This window comes from Chelonia mydas, chromosome 1 (assembly GCF_015237465.2).
Source record: "Chelonia mydas isolate rCheMyd1 chromosome 1, rCheMyd1.pri.v2, whole genome shotgun sequence".
Taxonomy (NCBI): Eukaryota; Metazoa; Chordata; order Testudines; family Cheloniidae; genus Chelonia; species Chelonia mydas.
This window is the reverse complement of record NC_057849.1, coordinates 127,076,978-127,101,782: the sequence shown is the minus strand read 5'-3', so window position 1 is coordinate 127,101,782 and position 24,805 is coordinate 127,076,978. Positions and strand designations below refer to the sequence as shown.

Here is a 24,805-nt window from a genome sequence, read left to right as displayed (position 1 = left end):
CACTTTGGAAATTGAAGAGTCAACATCTTATTTTTTGATACAGCTGCAGAAGGATACCAGAATCTAAAGTGCCTTCTATTTGCTTTTAATTTGTGCACAATGTAAACACTAACAATGTTCTTGCATATTTTATATAATGGAAGGATATGGGAGGTAAACGAGCTATTATTTTGCAAGTGAGAAACTCCTAATACACTTTCAGGCAATGTTTGACAACTATCAGTGTTACAATTATGAAATGTAAACATTCTTTCTGGTTGGATATTTAATTCAGTTTAAATGTTTCAACAGAAAATATATAGTGACAGTATATGGTCATTCACAAAAGATGCAGGATTTTATTTTCATAAGGGGGAAAAATATACAACCAAGTAACAATAAGTAAACTGAACTGGAGGAATTTGATTTCATCTGTCTGAGTTTTAGTGAAATGCACAATGCTTTTATCAGGAATGCCAAAGCTATTAAGCAGATTGAAAAACTCAACATCTACTCATCTAAAAAGGTCATTTGTATTTGCTTCAGGACTAAGAATAGCAAATGAAATATGTTTATTGGTCAAGTTTGAGTTCCAGAAACATTTAGAAAAGGGTGTCATAAAAAGCCATTCGGCATTTCTGAATTTTCCAGCTGAGGATATTTTGGCAATGAAAACTAATGACATCCAAAATATTTCTTGAATACTGGTGGCAGTAAAAACATACCTATCTCTATAAATGTGCCCCATTTTAACTGTGAGAGCTAATGAATAGATGCCAATAGCTGAAGTGATAGAAATGAAATAGTGTGGTGATGCTGCCACATGGGAAGCCAGTAGAAGACATTTTACGTATTTTATTTTCAGGCCATTAGCGACAGAGATCTGGCACACTACAACTCTGCTGTGTGATCTCAGCAGGCTAAAATTGGCTTTTGTATGTCAAATTTTTATTGTGTATTCTAAAACTATCAATCCTGACTTGGTAAGTGACACTGGGCTCAATTCCCAACAAAAGCACAGGAGAGGTCTGGTGGGGTGCTGCAATGGCCTCTACCATAACTTTGAGCAGCCCTGAAGATGCTTCAAGTTACCCCTGCTGCAGCCAGACACAGCACCAGCCAGGTGTCCAGCAGAGTGCCATGTGCTGTGCCATAATCCTTTCTCATCCCACCCTGCTCTCACCAAAGGGGGGTGGGAGGGTGGCATACTCCAGCTTTGTGCCACCCCAGGATTTTCCTGTGTTGGGGTAATCCTCAATTGCTCCTTTAGGACAACTCTCTGGATGCTTTGCGCTGCCTTAGCAACACAAAGCTGGAGGGAAGACTCCTAGACTGAGTCCAGCATTTCTTTGTTTTGAATCCACTCTTTACATTTCCACCTGATCTTACCTGAAATTATTTCACCCAGAAAAGTTTCTATACATAAGCACATTTTTGTCCTGTCTTACAGTGGATATCGATTCCTTATGAGTGAAATTCACCCCTGTGCACAGGGTCAGCTCAAGGCTTACACAGCACTTTTTTGAGAGCATAAGTAGGATTTAAATGGTACATACACCTTGTGCAGGCCTTATGTACAAGGATGAATTTCACACTAAATTATTTATTTCAAAAATATATACAATCAAGATATACTATTTGTATGCCAGTTGGCATCTGAGGTGAGTAAAGGCCCTGTTGTTGTAAGAGTATGCATCATACAAAATCACAGTGCTCATTTGTCTGAACCAGAGAAGATAATGAAAGTGGGAAAATAGATTGGAGGCTCCCGAGGAGAAAAAAGAGGGCAGCAGATATCTAAGAGCTGCATTTTGCAGTCCAGTTCGACTACTCTCATGGATAATGGCTGCAGGATTGAGCCCTAAAGTATTCTCTCTGCTATTTAAAATCTCCAAGGTGGGATACCTATAGTAAAGGTCCTTTTTGAACAACATGTCACTCATATTAAGAGTTATTACAGCAAGTCCCTACAGTGAATGTTAGTTTGACATAAGTCTGTTGTGCTTTTGCCGAAGGGGGTGGGAGGATGTAAATACTTCTCTAAAAAACAAATACAATCCCACAACAAAAGCTTGAGTGTTTGCAGTTTTATATATTTATATATATAAAAAACAGACAGCTGAGACCTCAGCCTACCATATTGACCAATATTGTCTCTTGTACTGCCCGTCTGCCTGTATCCATCTGTTGTATGCAATGTAGTTGTAGCTGGTTGTAGCTGTGTCGGTTCCATGATAGTAGAGAGACAAGGTGGGTGAGGTAATATCTTTTATTGGACCAACATCTGTTGGTGAGAGAGACAAGCTTTTGAGCCACACAGCACTCTTCTTCAGGTCTGTGAAAGGTATTCTGAGCCTCACAGCTAAATACAAGGTGGAACCAAAGATGATGGGGGGAAGAAGGGGGTGGTACATGGGGTTACATGCCCCCTCAGCTTCCCCCCCCTCCAGATTTCTGCAAGATTTGCCAGCCGTACGTGGTCACATGGTGTGGCTGGGCCACCTCGCTGCACTGCAGCTGCCAGAGCTGGAGAGCTAGGCAGGAGCAACAGCTGGGAGCCAGAAGGAGGGATCGCTGCTTTCCCGGAAGAGAGACTGAATGTAAGGGGGGGCAGCCTGCCTGGAGCGGGGTGGGGGGAGGGCATGACTTGAGCTGTTCTGGGGTGGCTGAACCTTTACATTTTGCCCCCTCCCCCACTATCAGCATGTACAGGTCGTCTCTGGGTGGAGAAAGTCAGTTGTGTCCTGGAGGAAGCAGACCCTTTGTGTGGTGGTCCCCATCGAGTAAGGGTTGTAATTGTTTAATAATACCATGTATGGGTTCCAGTCTGGGGTGGTAGGTGACACCGAGGGATGTGCATTTGGAGGGGGTGAAACCAAACAATCACTACAATGATTTGGAGGGGGTGAAACCAGACAATCACTACACTCAAATGAACTCACACAAGAAAATGATAAAAGACAAAAACACCACATTTCACAAAGCTTTTGTGAACACGTTTCACAAATCTTTTATTATTCTATATCTGACCTATCAGTCCTCATCCTCAAAGGAAACCAGCACGACACTTTCAAAAGATGAGCCTAGGAGCTTAAATTCATAACTCTGCTAGACAATAAAAGTCATGGACTGAACAGAGACACTGGATTTATGGCTTATTACAACAATCTGTAACCTACTAACCCCCTCTTTTTGTCCTATATCTGCAGAGGTGTTAATGGACCACTCTGCATTGAATGGTCCCTTACAATATGTGCTAACTACTTATGCTAAACAATCTGTTCCACCTTGCATTTTGCTGTGACGCTCAGAGTACCTTTCCCAGACCTGAAGAAGAGCTCTGTGTGGCTCAGGAGCTTGTTTCTCTCACTAACAGATTTTGGTCCAGTAAAGGATATTACCTCCCCAACCTTGTATCTTTGTTTTCTCTTATTTATACTTAGATTATAAGCTCTTTGCAGGAGGAGGCTCTTTGTTCTGTGTTTGTACTGCACCTAGCATAATGGGGTCCTGATCTACAACTAGGGCTCCTAGCCACTACTGTAATACAAATAATAAACCATCATATATTGAAAATATTACCACATATGTACATAGGAATGAATGTATAACACAACATATTCATGTGCCTGCAGGAATTTATATATAACACACATATTCTGTTTTGTTTTAAAGTGTGTGGGATTTTTGACAGAGAGAACAAGAAATTATGTGATAGTATTATGACATTCTATATCTTGGGGAAGCATCCTGGAACCCTCATATTCCTCATTTTCATATAATTGTAATCTGACATATAAAGCATGCCGTGTAAGGTAGCAGGGGAAAGGTTATGTCCTGCTGAAAGTCATTTCTCTATCCATATATGTATATCATTAATGCATATGAAGTTATGAGAATTGTGTTGTGTGGTGGTCTCTAAAACATGCTGTAGGTTGGGGAATCAGCCAGATATTAGCTCCCCAGAGGCAACAGCAAGGTAAGTAACCGATACCTGGGTGGGGTATCAGTCAAGCCTTAACAACCATTGTCCAGCAAGGGAGCTACAATTGAATGACTCATCTGCATGAGGCCGCACCAGGGGAATTGCTCAACCTTGCTGGGTGACTCAGCAATGCCTCAGACATTCCTGGACTTGTGTTTTCCAAGCACATGGACTGAGAGTATAAAACAGACACAGAGGCCATGTGCTGGGCCTTTCTCCTGCCCCCACCTATGCGGCAAGCAACCAGTACACTCAGAAGAAGACTGAAGATTCCAACACAGGATATCGGCCCAGGTTTAAGGAACAAACCTGTGTATGAAGGACTGCAATATCCAGTGGGGAGAGAAAAACTGCTTAATCTAGATGTTGCCCAGTCTAATGGGGTTGAGAGTTTAGACTGCATGATTATATTTTCTTTTCTTTTGGTAACTAACTCTGACTTTGTGCCTATCACTTAATATCACTTAAAATCTACTTTTTATAGTCAATACATTTGTTTAACTGTTTATCTTTACCAGTGTGTTTGTAAGAAGTGTGGCAAATCTGCTCAGGTTTGACAAAGGCTGGTGTATGTCCACTTTCCATTGATGAAGTGGAAAACCAATTAATAAATCTGCATTGCTTGTTTTGAGCAGTGCAAGACGGTATATTCTTGAGGTACAGTGCTGGGAGCTGGGAAGATTTGTCTCTGGTGCCTTTCTCTGGGTGATTCATGAGTGGCTCTGGGAGCATTCATGCAATATAGCTGGGTGTGGGGCTCCACATGCTGTTGTGCTGAATGATCACAGCTCCTGGAGGGGTTTGCTGCTGGTCACTAGCAAGGCATTGTGAGAGACAGCCCAGGCTGGAGAGAGTTAAGGGGGCACAGCAGTCTCACAGTCCCAGGCTGCACCCCGGGGGGATCCCGTCACAAGTATATGAAGTAGTTTAAATTTTTTTAATAGCATTACTTAATGACTCAGGAGTGACAAAGACAAAGGTGATTTATACAGGTCATTTAAAACATGCCAAAAAGACTATCATACTTACCACGCGGTGCCATTCTTTCTTAGGGGCTAATCTAAAGCACACTGAATTCAATAGGAGTCTTTCCATTGATTTCAAAAAGCTTTGATCCAGGATTTAAGGTTGTAAACTCCCAGGAGCAGGAATTGTCTCTTCATTATGCATGTACAGTGCTGAGCAATATGATCCCTTTAACAGGTCAGTCTGCCCTTTTAAGGACCACGTGGGCCAGGGAGCAACCACTGCTGTTCTAGAGAACAGCCTCTCAGGCAGGTGCTGGGAATCCGGACAGGTGCTGACCTAGCTGGACAGCATTTAGTGAATGGGGATGAGAATTCCCAGCCAAGGGATATAAAACAGGGTCTGTAAGAGAGGCTGCAACTGGGACTGGGAAAGTTTGGGGAGTACACTCTCCAGAAGGCTGCAAGAGGGGAGGCAAGACCTGTGGCTCCCCTAGGCTGGAGGAAGGTCCAGCCCATTAAGGTGGCCTCATGGGATCAGTCAAGAACATGAGTTTTTTAATTATTTGGTTTGTTATTGTTCCACGTTCCCCATTTCTTTTCTTTTTATGTTAAAGGACAAACAGAGCCCCGAGGAAAGGACTGCAACTGAACTGGCTCAATTGTTTGTTCCAGGCTGTGATCAGATCCTCCAGCATATAAACCCAATCCTAAATATGCACTCTAGATAAAACTGCAATACAAATAATTAATTGTAATGCCATTATATATTCTGTATATGCCTCATATTTTGCAGATTTTTTTTTTAAAAGGAAAGTTTTAGTTTTAATAGTCCTAACTCCTATTGAAGATTCTGGTTGAAATCCTGGCCCCATTGAAGTCAATGGGAGTTTTGCCATTAACTTCAATAGGGCCAAGATTTCCGTATCTAAGGCAGTTTAACAGACATTCCTTCCTTTGACACACTGCCTTTGACAAACCACATCTCCACCCTAGAACACCCCTTGTGCTCGGGTAAGGGAAGAAAAGGCTGCCACAGAGCTGGCAGTACATTAAGGGAATTCTCAGCTGCTGTTGCTGCCTTAAGACAAGTTTAAGTCCCCATTGTGTTGTTGAAGTAGTACAAAGGGAATATCAGAGGGGCAAAACAACTTAGAAATCAGCTTTTTTCCATACTCAGAGATGAATGGAAATAAAAAGATGGATTTGTAGTTATGGGATTTTTTTTCTTTTCTTTTTTAATTTTTTTGGTTGGTCTTTGAAAAGTGGCTTCATCCAAACAAAATTTGCAAATGAATTCAAATGCAACTTTGTTTTCTGTGACCTTATCAAATCACACCTCACTTCATACTCCTAAACATCCTCAGGGGTTCACTGTGACTCGCTTTTTTTTTTTTGTTTTTTTTTAATGCTTGTAAACACCTAAACACTACACTGAGATCATTTAAGATCTTATATTGGAGTAATAGTGGAGTCTATTGGGAATTAAGCCACTGCTCTCTTCAGAATGCATCCAAATAATTGAAATGATAATGCACATTTCTAACATATGGTGCCAGAATAATATTACTGTATCCACTGCACTTCTCCAAACTACATGGGTCAATGCCCCGAGAAACAGGGCTAGAAGGCTGGCTGAGCTAGCTGTTCCCTTGCATTTCAAGGCACCTGAGGTTCAAACAATTGCTTGTACAATTTATCATCTTAAAGAAGCAACCACATTAGTAAAGTAGGGGATTGGCGTAGCTTAAATATTGAACCATTAAATAATTCAAAATGTATCAAATAATTAGATGAGCACTCATTTAGCATTTGAATGCAGTATTGCATCTTTTTATCCAGCATGCCAGATTGTACCATGTTAAAGTGAAATAAAGATGCAAATTGCATTTTTTTCAATCTTTCGACATACTGAATCCATTCAAAGAGGCTATGTGAAATGCTTTGAGAATCATGTTAAAGTAGATATAAAAATGCAGCACCTGCACCCACATCTGTAGAAAAGAGAACCCCATACGTGGTGCAGCAGTACAGAGCCAGTAACTTACTGGATCAGGGAGAATTCTCTCTCCTGACCTTATCTATTGCATGTGATATGGGACCATCATGTAGCATGTTAGCAAACATGAAGTGCTAAAGAGGGAGATGATATGCATGGAAACAGAATAAAGATAGCCATGAACATGCTTTTCTTTATAAGTAAATGTACAGGTGATTGCTGTGACAACTGTTTATTACACACCTCAGAACTGTTTTTCTGCTACCTTGTGATCCCTGTCTTCTGTCTGTTGTATCCACCTGTTGTCTCTCATCTTAAACTTAGATTGTAAGGTCTTTTGGGCAGACATTGTCTTGTTGTTATGTGTTTGCACGTAGCACCATGGGATCCTATATATAAAATATATAATACTTATTATTGTAGGGTCAGAATGGATTTGGGACTTTGAGGGACAATCAGTTGATACTCCTGCCTGTGGTGACCAGAGGTCCCGATTTTATAGGGACATTCCCAATATTCAGAACTTTTTCTTATATAGGCACCTATTACTCCCCACCCCCTGTCCCGATTTTTCACACTTTCTATCTGGTCACCCTACTCCTGCCACTAGGTTCCCCTCGTTCAATTGCCATCTAGGCCTTTTAGAGAGACAAGGTGGGTGAGGTAATATTTTTTGTTGGACCAACTTATTACCTTACCCACCTTGTCTCTCTAATACCCTGGGACCCACACTGCTACAACTACACAGCATACAAAAATGGAAGATATCTAGGCCTTTTATCTTTCTTTTCTTTTTTTAAGTGTGTGCCTAGTGTGGGGTTCCTACATATGCAAATACGGTCATCCTTTTACATAGTGTAATACAATACCCACATACTACAATCCTGCCTGTCAGAGCAAAGTTAAGTTTTAAGGGATCAGTGTTCTACAGTTACCAGGACAATACATAGTATACTTTTTGGGTCTGATTTTGTAGTGCATGACTTCACTATTGAATCAAGTAACGCTGGCATAAAGCTGGTGTAACGCGGGGTGAACTGGGCACTATTATGTAGTTCTATGTATAATGTAGTGTGTATCCATATATTATCATTTAACACTTTTATATTATGACAGTACCCAAAAGCCTGTATCAAGGTCAGGTTTTGCTTTGTGGTAGGTGCTGGAAATCCTTGCTCCATAGAGTTTACATTCTAAATGTCAGACAAATAGATGAAGGGTTGGTTGGGAACAAGGCTATGACCTACAAGTAAATGAGTGTGATGATGATTGGCACAATTTTGTTTGTTGCATGTGGTGTTATTGCTGCTTTTTCCATGCGTACCTATCTTGAGGAATCACGTTAGAAACTCACTTCAAAATAATTAGCACAAAAAACACCAGGGCAGATGAGATTTTAAATGCTGTAATAGATCCCCTGTCTGGGTCAGTGCACTATTTCCCAATGAGGACTTTGATAGTGATAATGGAAGTCCACCTGAGCCCCTAGTGATTATAATACTACCAGCAGACATGCTGATAAATTGTAACAGGCACAGCAGCAACAGCAGCCACTCCAAACATCCTTAAAGTGAGATATCTTTTTAATGGCCGGGAAGACAAATGGCTCACATTTTATCATTGGATTCCTCTCCATTCAGGAAATTGCCAATAAACATCTTCTCCCTAGCTGAAGATTTGGCAGTGAAGAGAGACATAACAAATTTAACCCATTCATTTCCTTTCAGCTGTCTGTTTACATGTAGTTACCCATTAAACCTCTTCTTATACTGACTAATCTATTGTATTTTCATATTAGACTTATGTCCCATTTTCCAAAGTAATTTAGTCCTATTGACCTGCAATGAAATTTAGCACCCACGTCACTTTTAGAAATGGGTTTTAAGCTCCTATATCACTTAGGTGCTTTTGAAAATTTTACCTTTCCCTCATCATTAAATAGTTTGACATTTTTGGAATCCAGTGATAAAACATTAAGGGTTCGATCCTACCAAGTGTGGACACTCTGATCCTGATCCAACAAAGCATTTCAGCACATACTTAATTTTAAACACATGACTAATCCCAGGAGTCATCTTCAATGGGACTCCTCAGGAGCATAACGTTTATCACATGCTTAAGTGCTTTGCTGAACTTGTGCTCAAGTGCACAGCCCTTAATTGAGCCTGATCCAAACCCAATTAAGTCAATGGGAACTTGACTTCAACGACCTTTGGTTCAGGCATTGTTTTGTACTCCTGGTCCTCTCCAACCACCAAACTGGAAAGTACATTTATATGAGGAAAGATGGATGTGTTCAGTTTTGTGGAAATTGCATTGTGGGTAGCAGTGTAATAGCTAAAATGAAGAAGAATACCAGTATTTTAAATATTTATATTCTTCTAATCAGCTCTCTCTATGCACCCTGAATGCATGAGATATTCAAAGAAGTTTCATGAGTGATGTTTGTGGGGGAACTTGCCTTTTAATGCTCAGAACTACAGTATTAGAAATCCAAGACTTTGTAAGCAGCATCTTATAGATCACTGATTACGAAAGGAGTTTTCCCTGTGGCTGTTAGGTTTGGTTTTGAAAGTCCACATCTTGAAATGTTGTGGTTATAGAGGAAACCTGAAAAGTTGGAGAGTTGACTTGGAAGTGAATGTGGATCATAGTATTGCTATGAGGTATCTAGGTATTCAACATTATTTTTGTGTGTTTTCATTTAACAGTATTTCTGGTATGTTTTTTGTAAGAGGCTTTTGTGCTGTCCAAGCCCAGTTAAGACGTAACATGTGATTGTGTATTTATCAATAACTTCAATTGTGTTTCTGATATAGTGTTATATACAGCCCATTTATTTGGTAATTTTTACGTAGGGTTATAAATAACTTCTGCTATTTATAACTAGTGAGTCTCTGTATCTGTTTAAAGGTAAAGAGATTACACATAGCCAGTAAGAACTGTCTCAGAGGCACTTATCTCTGAACTTAATATAATATAAGAATATAAGAGTGACTGGGAGCAGGGATGGGTAACTAGGCCTCTGGCTAGTTCAGCCTTTGGTACCAGGGAAAGTTATAAAACACATTTGTCAGGCTCAAACCAGGTTTGTTATGGATCTAAGACAAAAAAAATATTAGAATTCCCAGTGAAGGTTCTCATCAGATTTGAAATAGTAATCTTTTTTATTAAAAAAAAGAAAGAAAGTTGAGTTAATATAACAGGGAATAATTAGGTCAATTATTTATGGAGACAGTGTTGTCTATTTGTCTGAGAAATGATATGGGAACCAGCAATTCCTTTTGTTATTGTTAATTGTGTTCACTACAGTAGTGCCTAAGGACCAATCAAGAATGGGGCCCCACTGTGGTAGGACCTATACAAACAAAGAGTAGCAGACAGTCCAGTCCCAAAGAGCGTACAAACTAAATAGACAGACAGACAAAGGGTGGAGGATAGGGGAATAACACAAGCAGAGCAATCAATGTGATGGTGGCAAACATCATGTTAGCACCATATTTATTTATTTATTTTATTTAATGTGTTGGTTCAGTTAGGAGGGAATAAATTAAATGGAAAGAAAAGTGAAGGAAGAAGAGATAATATACACTGCTCTACAGGTAATTATTATCAAGGTTAACTGGGCATCTGTAAAAAATTTGAAGGCTTAAGTGCAATACGTTAGGAATGTTAAGTACTGTTGTCAGATATTAACTTTTTAAAAAGTGTGATCAGATAACTATGTTCGTTTATTTTTAAATTTGAGCACAGTGAAACCTGCCTGAGTGACATAGATGAAGAAGGAAGAGGGTGATGAGCGACTGGAGTCAGCTGAGTTTCATATAGTCGTCCCTGCCCACCCTGCCAGGAATTCTGGTGCAAGATAAGGCGAGACCAGTCAACATTACCCTTTGTGGGCTGGGCTGTTCCTCACAAAAGATTTTTTTTTCCAAGGGAAACAGCCAACTAAGGCCCAATTCTATTCAATACTGGTATCAATGATCTGGAAGAAAGAATCAAAATTGTTGGACGTAAAGGTTGTAAATGACTCACATTGGTGGTGGAGAAGTAAAAAATGATAAGGACTAGTCAGCTGTAGAGAGCAATCAGGGTTGCATGGTAAACTGAGCTCATCTGGCAAATATGTGTCTTAATATACCTAAATGGAAGGTCCTACGTTGAGGAACCAAGAGAGTGGGTCATGCTTAATGGATGTGGGACTGCATTTTGGAAAGGAGTACTGTAAGAAGTTTCAGATAGAAGACTCTTTAATTCAGCAGACAAAGGCACAGCAAGATTCAATTTCTGGAAGATGAAATAGGGTACACTTTTTTTTTACCAGTGAGAGTAATTGACTCTTGGAAAAATGTACCTGGGAGTTTGGTGAATTCTCCCTCACTTAGTCTTTCAAAATCAAGATGACATGTTTTCTTAAAAAAAGTGATGATGTACCTCAACCAGAAGTTATGGGCTTCATGCAGGAATCATTTGGTGAAATTCTTTGGCCTGTGTAATGCAAGAGGTCTGACTAGACAGGCGTAGTGGTCCCTTTTGGCCTTAAAAACAATGAATCTATGAAAGGGAATCCAGGAAACGGAGCAACTATCTCCTATAGATCTCCTGAAATCCATGAGTGAAATCCTGACTACACTGAAGTCAGTGGCAACACTCCCACTGATTTCAGTAGAGCCATGATTACATTCCACGGGTTGAGGGATAAATTCAAGAAAGCTATACAAAGTGGGAACTCATGTTTTTTGCTCAAATGTTTTACCATGTGGAGCAGTGGCTCTCAACCAGGGGTACATGTATCCCTGGGGATGCACAGAGGTCTTCCAGGGGGTTCCTCAACTCATCTAGATATTTTCCTATTTTTATAACAGGCTACATAAAAAAGCAATAGTGAAGTCAGTACAAAGTAAGCTTTCATACAAAAAACATGTATACTCTATATACTGTATACTGAAATGTAAGTATAATATTTATATTCCAATTGATTTATTTTATAATTATATAGTAAAAATGAGAAAGTAAGCAATTTTTCAATAACAGTGTGCTGTGACACTTTTGTATTTTTGTCTGATTTTGTAAGCAAGAGGTTTTTAAGTGAGGTGTAATTTGGGAGTACGCAAGGCAAATCAGACTCCTGAAAGGGATACATTTGTGTGGAAAGGTTGAGAGCCACTGATATAAAGGTACCATCTATGGTCTTTGGTTCATGTGTCTGTGTCATGAGTCTTTTTGATAGAGAGGGGTAAATTACATTATTTTGGTTTTAGTGAGAGCTATATGGACAATACAATTAGAATTTAACTAAATAGTTTCACATATACAATTCAAAATTTCACACACTTGAAAAGCTCCACTTTTATTCAGTACAGTATATTATTCTGAAGTAATCAGACTGCCCAAACAAGTGGGACTCTGATACAGAATAGTCATTTATACTGCATGTAATGTAAACAGTACCACACCAAATATTTCATTTTATTTACATATGCAAGGGCTAGAATTTAGGAATATATATATATATATATATATATATATATATATATATATATATATATATATAAACACACTTTTTAAATTAAACAATATGATTGTAGTTCTGAATATGCACAGGGTGGAGCACACAGCCTGCCAGAAGGAAGTAGGAATAAGAGAGGAGTTGCTTTATGGATCTGCTTCCATCAAGATGAGGTTTAGAGATAGATTCTTCAGTATATGAAGTCCCCTACAGTGTGTAAGTGCAAGCAGCATAAAATAGATTTAAGGTGGCCAGAGATTGCCAGTGGATGATTTTCTCTGCCCGCTCTCTTAGAGTGACCAGACAACAAGTGTGAAAAATTGGGACAGGGGTGGGGGCTACTAGGAGCCTTTATAAGAAAAAGACCCAAAAAATGGGGACTGTCCCTATAAAATAGGGACATCTGGTCACCCTGCCTCTCTCCTCACCCCATGTAGGGATTTTTTTTTGTCAGCGTAGCTGCTTCTTGTGCCAGCCACTCCTCACAAACTTCAGTGTAAGGAAAACATGTTAGAGGCAGGGAGGGGGCATTCCTTAAAGCTCTAACTTGTAACAAGAAAAGGAGTACTTGTGGCACCTTAGAGGCTCACAAATTTATTTGTTAGTCACAAATAAGTATACGTACCCCTTTTCTTCTTGCGGATACAGACTAACATGGCTGCTACTCTGAAACTTGTAACAAGTTCATCATAACGGAGCCACAACCAGTTCCCTCCCTGCCTTCCCCATCCCTGCTGCCAAGCAGAGCTTGGACACAATCAAGAATCTGTCCCTTAAAGCCTATCTGATCTACCGTTGGCATTTCCATTGTGACTTCTAAATTAATTGCTATATTAATTTGTACAAAATATCTAATGTCTTTGTATTACTCTTCTTTATAAACATTTTGGAAGCTCCATGGATCTGTCTGGTATTTTCCTGTAGGTGGTCTGCTGGACTAAGACATATATATCTCTGTTAGATGCACTGGCCTTCCAACTTCCCCCTTGACTGAAGATCTGCAGGTTTTTCACACCTAACTTTGTCTCCCTTGCAAGCCACCCACATTCCTGCCCTTTCTGTATGGATTTTTTTATCCACAGCCTTTGCCTCTTATGAGAACTCAGAATGCAATGTGCTTGAAGGAAATTATAGAGCACCGTTCTCCCAAGCTTGCTTTTGTTATCTTTATTTTATAACTGTATTTTTACCATAGAAAGTGTAGTCAGCTTGGGTATTTACATTTTGTTCAACAAAAAGGCAAATGTAATTAAAGTTGACAATGGATTCTAAGTTCCTGCTTTTATCCTAGGTTTTTTTACTGTTGTCCATTTCTAATAGTGACAGCAAGGCTAATATATATTTTCTTCCACCAGTTAATTTTTCCGTTTTGAAAATATGGGCAAAAATGTTGGTAATAAAAGTGAAATTAATGAAACTACTTGTTACTATTTTATTTGTGAAGCATCATTATCACAGATAGCTCCACAGCCCTAAAAAGAGAATTTGTTAGACAATTTATTGTGACTGGATGTGTAAGACCAAATTATGCCCTCATTTTCACCCATACAAACTAAGGTTGCATGTGATAGAACACAGCACAATATGGCCCATGGTCTTTGTGGAGTCTAACAAGATAATAGATAAACGACTTCGCTATCTGCCAGTAAGTAGAATCAAGCTGTTAACTTAGTACTTAGACAGAAAGCCTATGTTGACCTTTGACCCCTGACATGATTTTGCAACTCCTTAAATAGAGGCTTTTGTGTTATCATTTATTTGATAGGAAAAGATAAGCTGTTTAAGAACACTCTACTATGCAAGTTGGAGAACATATGATTTAAAATGTTTTTTGAAAATAAGCTTTGCTATACGCAAGATGCCTAGTAAGCATGAGCAGTTATTATAAATTGGCATGAGTGTTTGACCTACGTTCTAAAGTTATAGGGGCTTTTGGCAATATGTATTTTTGGGGATAAACAAGTAAACCACAAGAACAAAACATGCTTGAAATAATGGATTTCTAGGGGATTTTTGAACATATAACCATGAGGTTAAAGACATTAATGTGTTGGAAATATTGGGAAATGTATTGATGCAAATAGCCTATGTCAGCAATTGGAACCCCAGTTATGGTTCCTTGAATGCCACATGTGAACAGGGGGCTGGGAGGTAATCTAAACATGGTCACTGGATGTGGGTAGGTGGCAAATCTCTTGCTGTGCAGGTATGCAAAAGAGACCGTTGGATTTGGGTTGCTGAAAGCCAAGGCACAGGCTCTTGTCCAGTATCTGGAAGAACCTCTCATACAAGTGGCAGCATCCTGAACAAGCGACAGAGGGGCAGAGCAGAGGGTGAATGAGGCTGTCGCAGCTCCAGGGCAAAGAACCCTTCCCCCAAAAGCTCTTATAATGGAGAATTGGTGAAGTGGGCTTGTGAATGGTTCCATGGGCAATCCAGGCATTGGCATCACACTGAAAACTACCTGACAGCAGTGGAGGGCACTTGGGGCCTTTTTTATATATATAGTTAAAAAGAAAAATATAACTGAGTATTTAAAAAGAAAAAAACTTTTTATTTATGTGTTCCCAATTAGTAGTGTAAAGGTAAGGAATAAAACCCAGCTGAATTCTTTAAATTTCAAGCCTTCAGGGCGGTTACAGATAATGTAATTTAGTGGAAGACTCTGAATGACACAATGAGTAATAAAATTAAAGACATTATTTAAAATGAAGTGGTTAGTTACAGCAAACAGGCATTACAATATTACCATACACTGCATTTATACTCACATTCTAAAATGAAATGATGCATCCAGGGGGATCAGTCCTTGGATGGGAAGAATGGATATAATCCATCAGTGGTGGATGGACATCTAAAATCAGCCTTCTACCCTTTTTATAATTAATTATAACAACACCCTTTAATTAATTAGCATTAAATCCACGTTTTTATCATAATTAAAATTTTCTGCTTTCTCATTGGCTATTTAACATTAAGCATAATTTTAATTAACATCAACATAAATGCCATACCACTAACTATTTATATTGATAGCATTTCCAAAACATTAACATTTTATCTAAAACTTATAAAAACCAATTAAGAGCAAAACATGTTTACAACATGACCTGGGGCTACTTTGCCTCTGAATTGTCTCACTTCATTAACTCATATTCTATTTGGCCTCAGCATAAACTGACATCATCTCTGTAGGCTACAGGTTATATGGGACAAGGGATATGAAATAAGGTGTATGTCTAACCTCTAGTGCAGTGATTCTCAACCTATTTACCATTGTGGGCCACGTATGCGACTCTGAGGATGTCATATCGGCTGCAGGTGTGTGCTTAATGGGCCACAAGCGGCCCGCTGGCTGCAGGTTGAGAACCACTGCTCTAGTGGGTTCATCAGGGTGACAAGAATGCGGATGCCTGAGCTTCACATCCATTTATGATGGTATCAACTTACAGGTTTCTTCTCTCTTTGTTTCCACAATGTTATGAGTATGACAGAATTGGGGGTTGTTACAGTTTGTGTATCTATTTTCTTTTTGCTAATGCTTATGTTTGGAGTTATTTGGTTGGTAAATAAAATTTTTATGGTTCTGTATGTCTCTCACCCCCAACATCATTCTTAAGAATAAACTTACGGAGCTGCCTCAGTAAAGAACCTGTTGTTGGTGAATTGTGTAATTTTGCACGTTAAATTAATCCAAGGCTACATACCTCCATGCAACACAGATGGTGCCCTTGTCTCCAACTTATCAATACTCCAGTGCCTCTGAACACTGCTAAAGAGCAACCTTCTGCTGAAGATGCCATCTTCCAACTATTAAGAATCCATTCAATTTTTTGTAAATGGATGAATTTAATCCAATTGTTCTAGTCAAATTTCTACTTCAGTAACTATATTCTGTTCACTTACATTCCCTCTGCAATTTCCAAGGGGTGGGGGGAGATTTCTTTCTGGTCTAAACCATTATGTAGTTTTGTTGTCTGATGTTAAGGAGTTGCTGTATATTGAGGGTGCATGAAATGTAAAGTTTGTGTAAATCTAAAGTCTATAGAAAGCTTACCAGTATTAATGCACTTGTGGATCCTTTAGGATGCAGAGTTGTCACTGTTAGGAATTAGTCCTGTGGTAACATATATAATAAATTGCTTCATGATATGTTGACGCAGGTGGGAGATCATTAATTAGATTAAATACTGCATAAATATCCTCCAAATTTATCTTGTATGATGGATGACATCACTATCAAAATAAAGACCGTCCTGCAAAATTTGGGACAGATGGAAATACAAGATGACATCTTTTCTATAATGTGTCAAACATTTTTAGTTAATCAGGCAATGTGATTGGTGGTACATTCCTGGATGCTTTATTAAAATAACCAAAACAGTACAACTCACTTGTATGAACACCTAAGAGTCACTTAAAAGTAGTAAATCAAAATACAATGAAATCATTTAAATTAATGATTTTTAAAGGAAAGAACAGGATTTCTGTGCACAAATTGGTTAACAGTTTAATGTGGCTACCATATCCTTTAAAATGTTTTGTTCAAGTCAATATGAATATGCTTGTACTTAGTTTTAATTGGAAGTACATTTAAAAACAAAACATTCCTTTTATGACGTGATGCTGCAGGAGCTGTGCGTGCAGAACAGATGCATAAGTAGGCCAACTGTTTTCTGCTAGATCCTGAATTCAAGATTCTATATATCCCTTTGTCACTTAAAACTGTGAAGGAGTAGGAATGTTAAAGCCAATATCACAGACAAACTCCAGTTTTGAGAAAGCAGGACACACTCTGCTCTAGTTTCATAGTTTGATATAGTCAGCTATGCCAGAAGAAACAGAGTCCTGAACTGGAGATCCAGCAGGTAACTAAAGGAATAACAGATTTTCCAGTATTTTAGGGTGTCAAATGTATTTGCTGTTTCTAAAGTCTAGCTTTGTTTTGTGATTTGAAACCTCTCCCAGGTGTGTGTTTCACTTTTTGTTTCAATGTAGGAAAAAAAAAAAAATCAAGACACTGTTTCCCCATTGTTCTTTGTTTGTTCCAGAGGTCAGTGTGGATCTTCCCAGATGTCATCTTGTTTCAATTTCCGTTACTACCTTCAAGGCTCCATATCGTGGTCAACCTTCTGTGCCACTCTTATACTGACCAGGGGGAGTCACTGCAGAGTGAAGTATGGCATATGTGTTTCCAGGACTGAGCATGCACCTTCTGCACAACACTGTCCTTTTGATGGCCTAAAAAGTGAGATCTAGGAAGTGAATCGGAGACTTATAGTTGTACCAGCACTAACTACATTGCCATTTATCCAGCCCTTGGACTTGACCTTCAAACTGATATTTCTGATAATCAAAACATGCACATTACACCTTCTTACATGGAAATATATTTAAATAGTTGTGACTGAGCAAGTCACTACTGTGCTGTTTTAATTTGGAGAGGTAGCAGATAGGGGAACCTAAAACAGGCAGTGATTGTTATTCCATTATATTATTCCTTCCAATCATTGTAAGTTGTGACCAGGGTCCTAGTGTGGAGCCAGCTATGGTCATTCAATTAGGGTGAACTGCAAAGAAAGGGGAAGACAATCCCCATAAAGCTGGTGGATATTCCAATACTTAGATTTACCAAGCCAGCATAAATCAGCTTCTTTATGACCTTACTGGTTACTCAGAAGTCCAAACAACACATTCCTTTAAAGTGATCCAGCCTCAGGCCTCCATCCAGGTAACCATGTCGAATATGATGAAAATTTCTGTAAACCTTATTTCATCATATAAAAGAAAAGATTCTACCAATCCCAAAGGATCGGACACATTCCCTCCCAGGTTATTGAATGTTTCAGATCTTACCCAAATACACTCTACAGCCAATTCTTATTAACTAAACTAAAATTTATTAAGAAACAAAAGAGAAGGAGTATGGTTAAAAGATGGATATACAGACAGACATGAGTTCAGTCCATTGAGGTTCAGATTCATAGCAGAGATAGTGATCTTTGTAGTTCCAAAGAGTTCAAACTTCCTTGACGGAGCTTTAGCAGATCTGAGATGACAGAATCAGGACCCAAGGATCTTTTATACAATTTCATGTCTTTTTGACAAGTTGGAGTTCCTTGAGGAACAAAAGGTAATTAGCATGACTTTGAAGGAGGTCCATGACCAGTACTTAGCTATACTAATTAACATAAGGCCATTTGCTTGTTCCTCCACCATTCACAGTACATTTCAAAGAGAAATGAATACCAAGATATCCCGGGTTTACAATTCGTTTAAATGATATCAGAATACAGCATAGACAGGGACTGTTGATTACATTGTTGACCCTACTCATACATATGTAAATACCCAAACATTATCTCACCACATGTCTTTTGAGGGTTATTTATTTTGCAGGATGTTTAACTCTTTCTAGCCATTCGTCACATAAGTTAATATTGGTAAGTTTGATAACCACTGAAAGAGGTTCACCGCTGCCGCTTTAAACACTGCTCAACATTATAGAAATCTTGGCTTTAATGGGTTAAAAAAAGCATGGATTTGTTGTGTAAGCTATTGGAATAGAAAAAAGCAATGGAAGTATCGCTGTGATTTGCCTCTCTTCGGTTATTTCTACATGTGTAAAATGCCCACCTGTTCAATCATATAGGTACCCTTGATAATTGTGTTACAGCTGGTTTGCAGTAGGATTAGATACTCTTTGCATTAGGTTGTAGATGTAGATATGGTTTCTGTAGTGATGGGGCAGACTGCAGAGATCTATTGGCTGCTGGCTTTGTAAATTTCATTCAGTTTGGTCCAATAGCAGAAGGAGAGAGACTGGTACAGTCTGGACCTCTCTCCCTCTTCAATCTCTCTTTTCCTTGCAGATCAGTCTCTCTCCCTGTCTGTGTCTCCGCATAGGCAATCAGAGCTCTTACTCACAAACCCAACTCTCCCTCTTGCACTGATTTTGTAATGAATTTTCTTCCTGAATGTAGGTCGTTTACAACAGTAAGCACCAGTTTCCTCCAAATCCAGCGTTGTTGTTGCTTTTTTATTTTTATTTTTTGTGGTCGTTGCATTCCTTTGGACAAGAAAATCGCGTTGGATTCCAAAAAACAGAGGGGAGCCTTGTTTGAATAATTCCTGTTGTCTGATATCCAGTCAGGATTCCCTGGAAGAATTTGGCTGAGTAAAAAAAGGACCTCCGTTCAGCTGCAGCTTTCGCACTGTTAAGGTAGGTATACTAGATTTAAGGTTTGTGTGTTCATGTTCATTTTTGCGGGGGTTGCAGTGAGTTCTGAGGCAGAGGGTGATCAGTTTGCTGCAGTCGTTTATGCTTTTACTTTCCCCATCATTTTTAAGGCGATACTTTTTCTGTCCTCTTCCCCATCCTAGACTATCTTCATGTCATCTGTGCAGCTACAGATCTAGAATTTGTCTTCTCCTGGACCGTCATTTGTTTGGAGGCATTTTGCTGCAATCAGCTATTTGAAAAGGCTCTGGGGCTCTGTGTGAGATGTTTACAAAGTAGCTCTGCCTAACAGACAAATAAACAGAAGTGTGTGTGTGTGTGTGTGTGCGCGCGCGGGAGGAGGAAGGGTGTGTGTGGGGGGGATATCTGCAGTACAGGGCGAGAGAAAGAGAGCAAAGCTACAGTTTCCTGCAAACGAGATCAGAGGCAGTGGAAGGAGCAGGACCTCCTGTGTGCGCCGGTGGTGTGGAGGGAATTACAGATCCGGCACTTAGGGCTTGGGTTAACCTCGCTGTGTTCCCCTCCTTTAAAACAACAACAACAACAAAACACACAGCTTGGCTCTTCTATGGAGCGATTCACCCTCTTTTCTTCTTCAGCGGCTGGGCTCGGGTAAAATGCCTGCTTTTGTGATGCATGGGTTCTCACACGTGATGGACTGGAGCCCGGCACTCGCGAGGGAGGGTGGCTGGCTAGCTGGGGCGGGGGGGGGTTTGCGAAAGGAAAAGCGAAGGTGGGGGAAACAAAAGGAAAAAAAAAAGCGGAGTGTAAAGAGAGAAATAAAAGGGGACAGAGGAAGCCTCGCGGGGGGGGGGGGGGGGCGAATCGGCTTCTCTGCAAAGCTGGGGCTGGCGCGCGGCTAGGGGGCAGTGCTGGGGTTGTGTGTGGGATATGGGGGGGGGGGGGGAGGGTGCCTCATGTGGAGCCTCTCCGCGCTCCTTGGCCCCGGGTTGCACCTTCCCCACGGGAAACTGCTGCTGCCCCCCCCCCCCCAACTCTCTGTGTCAAACCTGCCGCCTTCCCGCTCTCCGCAGAGCGGCTCCCCCTCCCTCCCCTCGCTGCCCAGCCCCGTGCCCACGTCCCCGGGACTGCCCTTGCCTGCCCACCCCTCCTGCACTGCAGCGCCCCCCCCACCCACACTTTGCCTCTGCAGGGTGCTGTGATTGATGATCTGTCCCTCCTGCAGCCATCAGCTTGGGGGGGGGGGGGGGGGGGCGCCGCGAGAGCAGCCGCTGAACCTCTACCTCCCCCTCCCCGCTGTCAGACCTGCCGCCAGACGCCTTCTCTCGGGCCGCCCCCGCCCGGCGAAAGCTGCTGGCCCCGGGGGGGAGGCTGAGCCTCGCTGGGGTCCCAGTTGCAAGAGGAGTTTTTTCTGGAGCGGGCGGCTATAGCAGAGCGCTTCCCCTTCCCCTGCTCACTGCAGCCACTGTCTAGCAGTCCGTGCTGCAGACACGGTCCTTGCCCACTCGACAGCCCCAAGCACACATCGCCCCCCCCCGCCCCCGCAATCTGGCCCTCCCCAGGTTACACCGCCTAGCACTCATCTAGCTGATCCAGGTGATGGGGACGCCTCAGGCAAACATCCCCAGCTCCCCCGGCCGCCCCGCACGCGGCAGCTCAGCTCCCTCTCCGGCAAGCTGCAATGCCAGTAAGTTCCTTCCTCCTGGCCAGGAGTCCCTCAGCCTGGGCTACCCAACGTCCCCAGGGCAACCTGTCCGTCGGGTTGAGCGGCCTTTCTCCCCACCTCAACCTCACCCCAGCCACTTGTCCGGTGCCCGGCGCCGGCCTTGACTGCACAGAGCTCCATTTGCCCCCTGGGAGGGGGTATAAGCCAGGGCAAGCATCCTGCAGCGGCCTGGGTCCTCGGGACTTCTCCTACCAGCTATCCCAGTCCAGACACCACAAGGGGACGGCCTAGAGGCTCACACCCCCCTCAGGGTAACAGTGCCCTTACTTTCAGTGGATTTGGCTCAGCTGGAAGAAACTGGATCCTCTTTTCCTTCTCCTGTCCCCAGCAGACGCTCTGGCTGCGGCAGGTTTCACAAGTGGTTGTTTTACTGTTTTCCTCTTGCGGGAAAGATTCCACCCCACCTCTCCGCTCCCCCGGTGCTGGGGTTCATTGAGACAAGGCTACATTTGATTTATTGTTATAATTTATTATGATTATTTCATCATTTAGAACCAGGGCAATTATTTAGAGAGAGCAAGAGAGAGGAAAATAAAGAAACCCAAGAGATAAGTTAATCATCTGAGCTGTGGGCCTACCCCTTGTTTTCATAAAATAAACTAGTAATAATAGAACCCTTATCTACCCCTGAAACTAAACTAATTTTAATATTAGGCAGGGGAAAAAAACAAAAAACAACTTTGTGGAAACAAGCAGGTGCTGTTCTTGCAAGAAAATTCCACAAGGTGGTAGTGTGGACACTTCCTAGTGACTTAATTTTATTTTTGAGATTTGGTCAATTGCTTGAAATGTTTTATTTCCATGTATTCCACCTCTGTATCTTAAAAGCCCAACTGCATGTATGTTTTAAAACTACAAAATCATGTTGGATTTCAAATGGTTTAACATCCAGGAAGCATTTCCTACCTCCAGCTTCCCCCCTTTGCGCAGTCCTCAGAAGCAAGGGAACTAGAAAGGTTTTAAGGAAAAGTTTTCAAAAAGTGCAGAATCTGGATGTGTATGAGATAAGCAACAGCAATTTCTGTCAAAGGATGGCTAATGGAATGAAATGTGAAAGTCCCTATCTATATTTTATTAGATAGATCAAGTTTCTGGATTAAATTATAGCAGTCCTGGTAATTCAATAAGCAGAGGCAGAGACTGATGTGGCCATTTAATTTATTACATTAGATGCTTTATATTTAACTTTTTGAGTCCATAGGCTTTATTGGGGGTTAATGTTTACTATAACCACAATGATGTAAACAAATGTTCATCTTTTGATCCTTTGTATTTAAAAAGTAAGGAAACATTTGTTGACTTCATAATCATGCTTCATCAATTTTTTTTGGGGGGGGGGGAATCCTTAAATCTAGGCTGTATTTTGATCCCAAATGATTAATAGTGTTAGGAGTGTGTTCCTGTAAGTAGAGGAAAGGTGTTCAAAATGCAAGGGCAAATGAATGAAATTGTTAGTAGGTACACTGAATGGAAATCTCCATTGTGTGTGTGTGTGTAAATTTATATATATATATATACACACACACACACATCAGTGTAGTATGGACTTCTCTGCAAATTTAAATCATCTCAGATTCATGGAAGGGTGGTAATTTACATCCCATGCACTACAAATTATATTTATTTGTTATAAGACATTTAAAATCCTTTCCTATTATTAATATAAGAAAATAACTTTTTGTGTTACCCTAGAGAGTTGATCATTACATTCATCAATTGTAATTCAGTGGATAAAAAACTCAGGTTTACGTAGGTGGGCTAGTTTCATACTTAAAATTAATCCTTTCCTCCCCCCCCCCATTTTCTTATGAAAAATATATCTGCTACTTCTGTTAATATTTTTATAGAATGGTCTATACATATTATTACCTTCAGGAGGGTTGCTGTAATTCTTTTCAGTTATGCTGCCGGAGACAGGGTTGTATACTGTTAGTCATAAACCTATTCCAACTAATCATTAGATACCATGGATGTGAAAAGGTACTATGAATGTAGTGACCTACCAATAGGTCATTTATGAAAGCAAAATATTTAGATGGTATTAGAACAGTACGTTTCATGACAAGATATTTTTATGATAATTGAATCTTTAATTCTGACATACTAGTTCTTAGCAATTGAGAATTATTTTTCTTTTGTTTACAAGTCACATTTTTTTTTTCTCTTCAGCATGCATAGATAACACACAAATGCAACTACTGTCAGTGTGTTTGTATCTGGGCTATACTAGGTATCATAACTGAAACTGTGGTTTGGGCATCCAAAATATATTTATTTGATACAGCTGTTCCTCTAGGGCTTGATCCCAAACCCACTGAAACCAGTGGGAACTTTTCCACTGATTTCAGTGGGCTTTAGATCAGGTGCATACAATTTATTTTGTTGTCTGCATAGGATTTGTAACATTTCAAAATGCTAACTTTTCTAATTGAGACTGATGATTTGCCTACTACTCCTTTAAATAGTAACATTACAACACAAAGTCAAATATTACAAAATGCTAGTACGTACACTGTAAACACAGACATCTTTTAAGCCTCATGCTAAGTGCATGGGATATTATTTTTTCCTTGTTCAACAATGCAGAGTGGTCAGTTAAGACAATTCTTGTTAGAAAATACACAACAATGAAAAACTTCTCAATAAAACTTCTAAATAAAATAGGATTATTGGATTGGATTAAACCAGGATAACTGGTACAGTGGATAATTTACCAAAAATTCTAAATGCATAGCTTCATTGTCACAAATGCTCTTTTCAGTCTGTTTAGTTAGACAAGTGATCTTGAACAGGCTCTTTGACTCAAAGGAATAGTGATAAAGGGTTTGTCAAAAATGGCTGTGTTAATATGCAAATTCCAGCTGAAGGTCATTACCAGTCAGTTAGAAACGAAGAGAAGAGGCAGAAGGAAGAGCTGCTTGGTAGAAACTGGAAATTAAAAAAAAAAATGTATGGAAACAGTGCTTTGTTTAACATGAAAAAGTAATTTAACGCTGCATAAAGGTCTGTACTTCTGCTTTTGACAGGTTCTCAATATGGCCTCCACTTGGCCTTTCAAAGAAGCATGCTGTTCTTTGACAGCTGAATCACACAATGTAAGGAACAGATCCACCTGGGTGGGACAGGAAAAGCATCACTTTGTAAACAGCATAGGATTTAGTCATTCTGCTGTTTGAAGACTTGTCACAAAGCACAAATGTTCAAGATCTCTTTTGTGTGACCAAAATTCATTACAAACTCATACCAGACTTTGAATCTAAAAAGAGGAAAACTTAATAAAACCAAAACATAAACATGAGGCTGGCAATAAGCCACTCAGATCATCAGGACTCTCATTTCAAACCACAGCTATTCTCTGTCACAGTTCAGCCCAGGTGTGCTCAAGCAATGTTTGTAAAGCATTTATTCTCCAAGCCATTTTGATCCCTACATCTGACAGGG

At 40.3% G+C, this 24,805-nt stretch overlaps 1 protein-coding gene across 11 annotated transcripts in view; it reads left to right on the top strand.

Annotated features, from left to right (window-relative positions):
* Positions 1–18,994: 18,994 nt before the first annotated feature.
* Positions 18,995–24,805, top strand: part of NLGN4X (neuroligin 4 X-linked) — a 245,856-nt gene continuing 240,045 nt past the window's right edge. For 3 of the 11 annotated variants that reach the window (XM_007060547.4, XM_037899774.2, XM_043537766.1), the window contains exon 1: positions 19,156–19,659. The gene's annotated coding sequence lies outside the window, so the exon portion shown is untranslated. Of the gene's footprint in view, positions 19,660–20,038; positions 20,290–24,805 lie in introns of those variants that run through there. The other 8 variants (XM_043537773.1, XM_043537768.1, XM_043537770.1 and 5 more) reach the window with 5 other exon arrangements.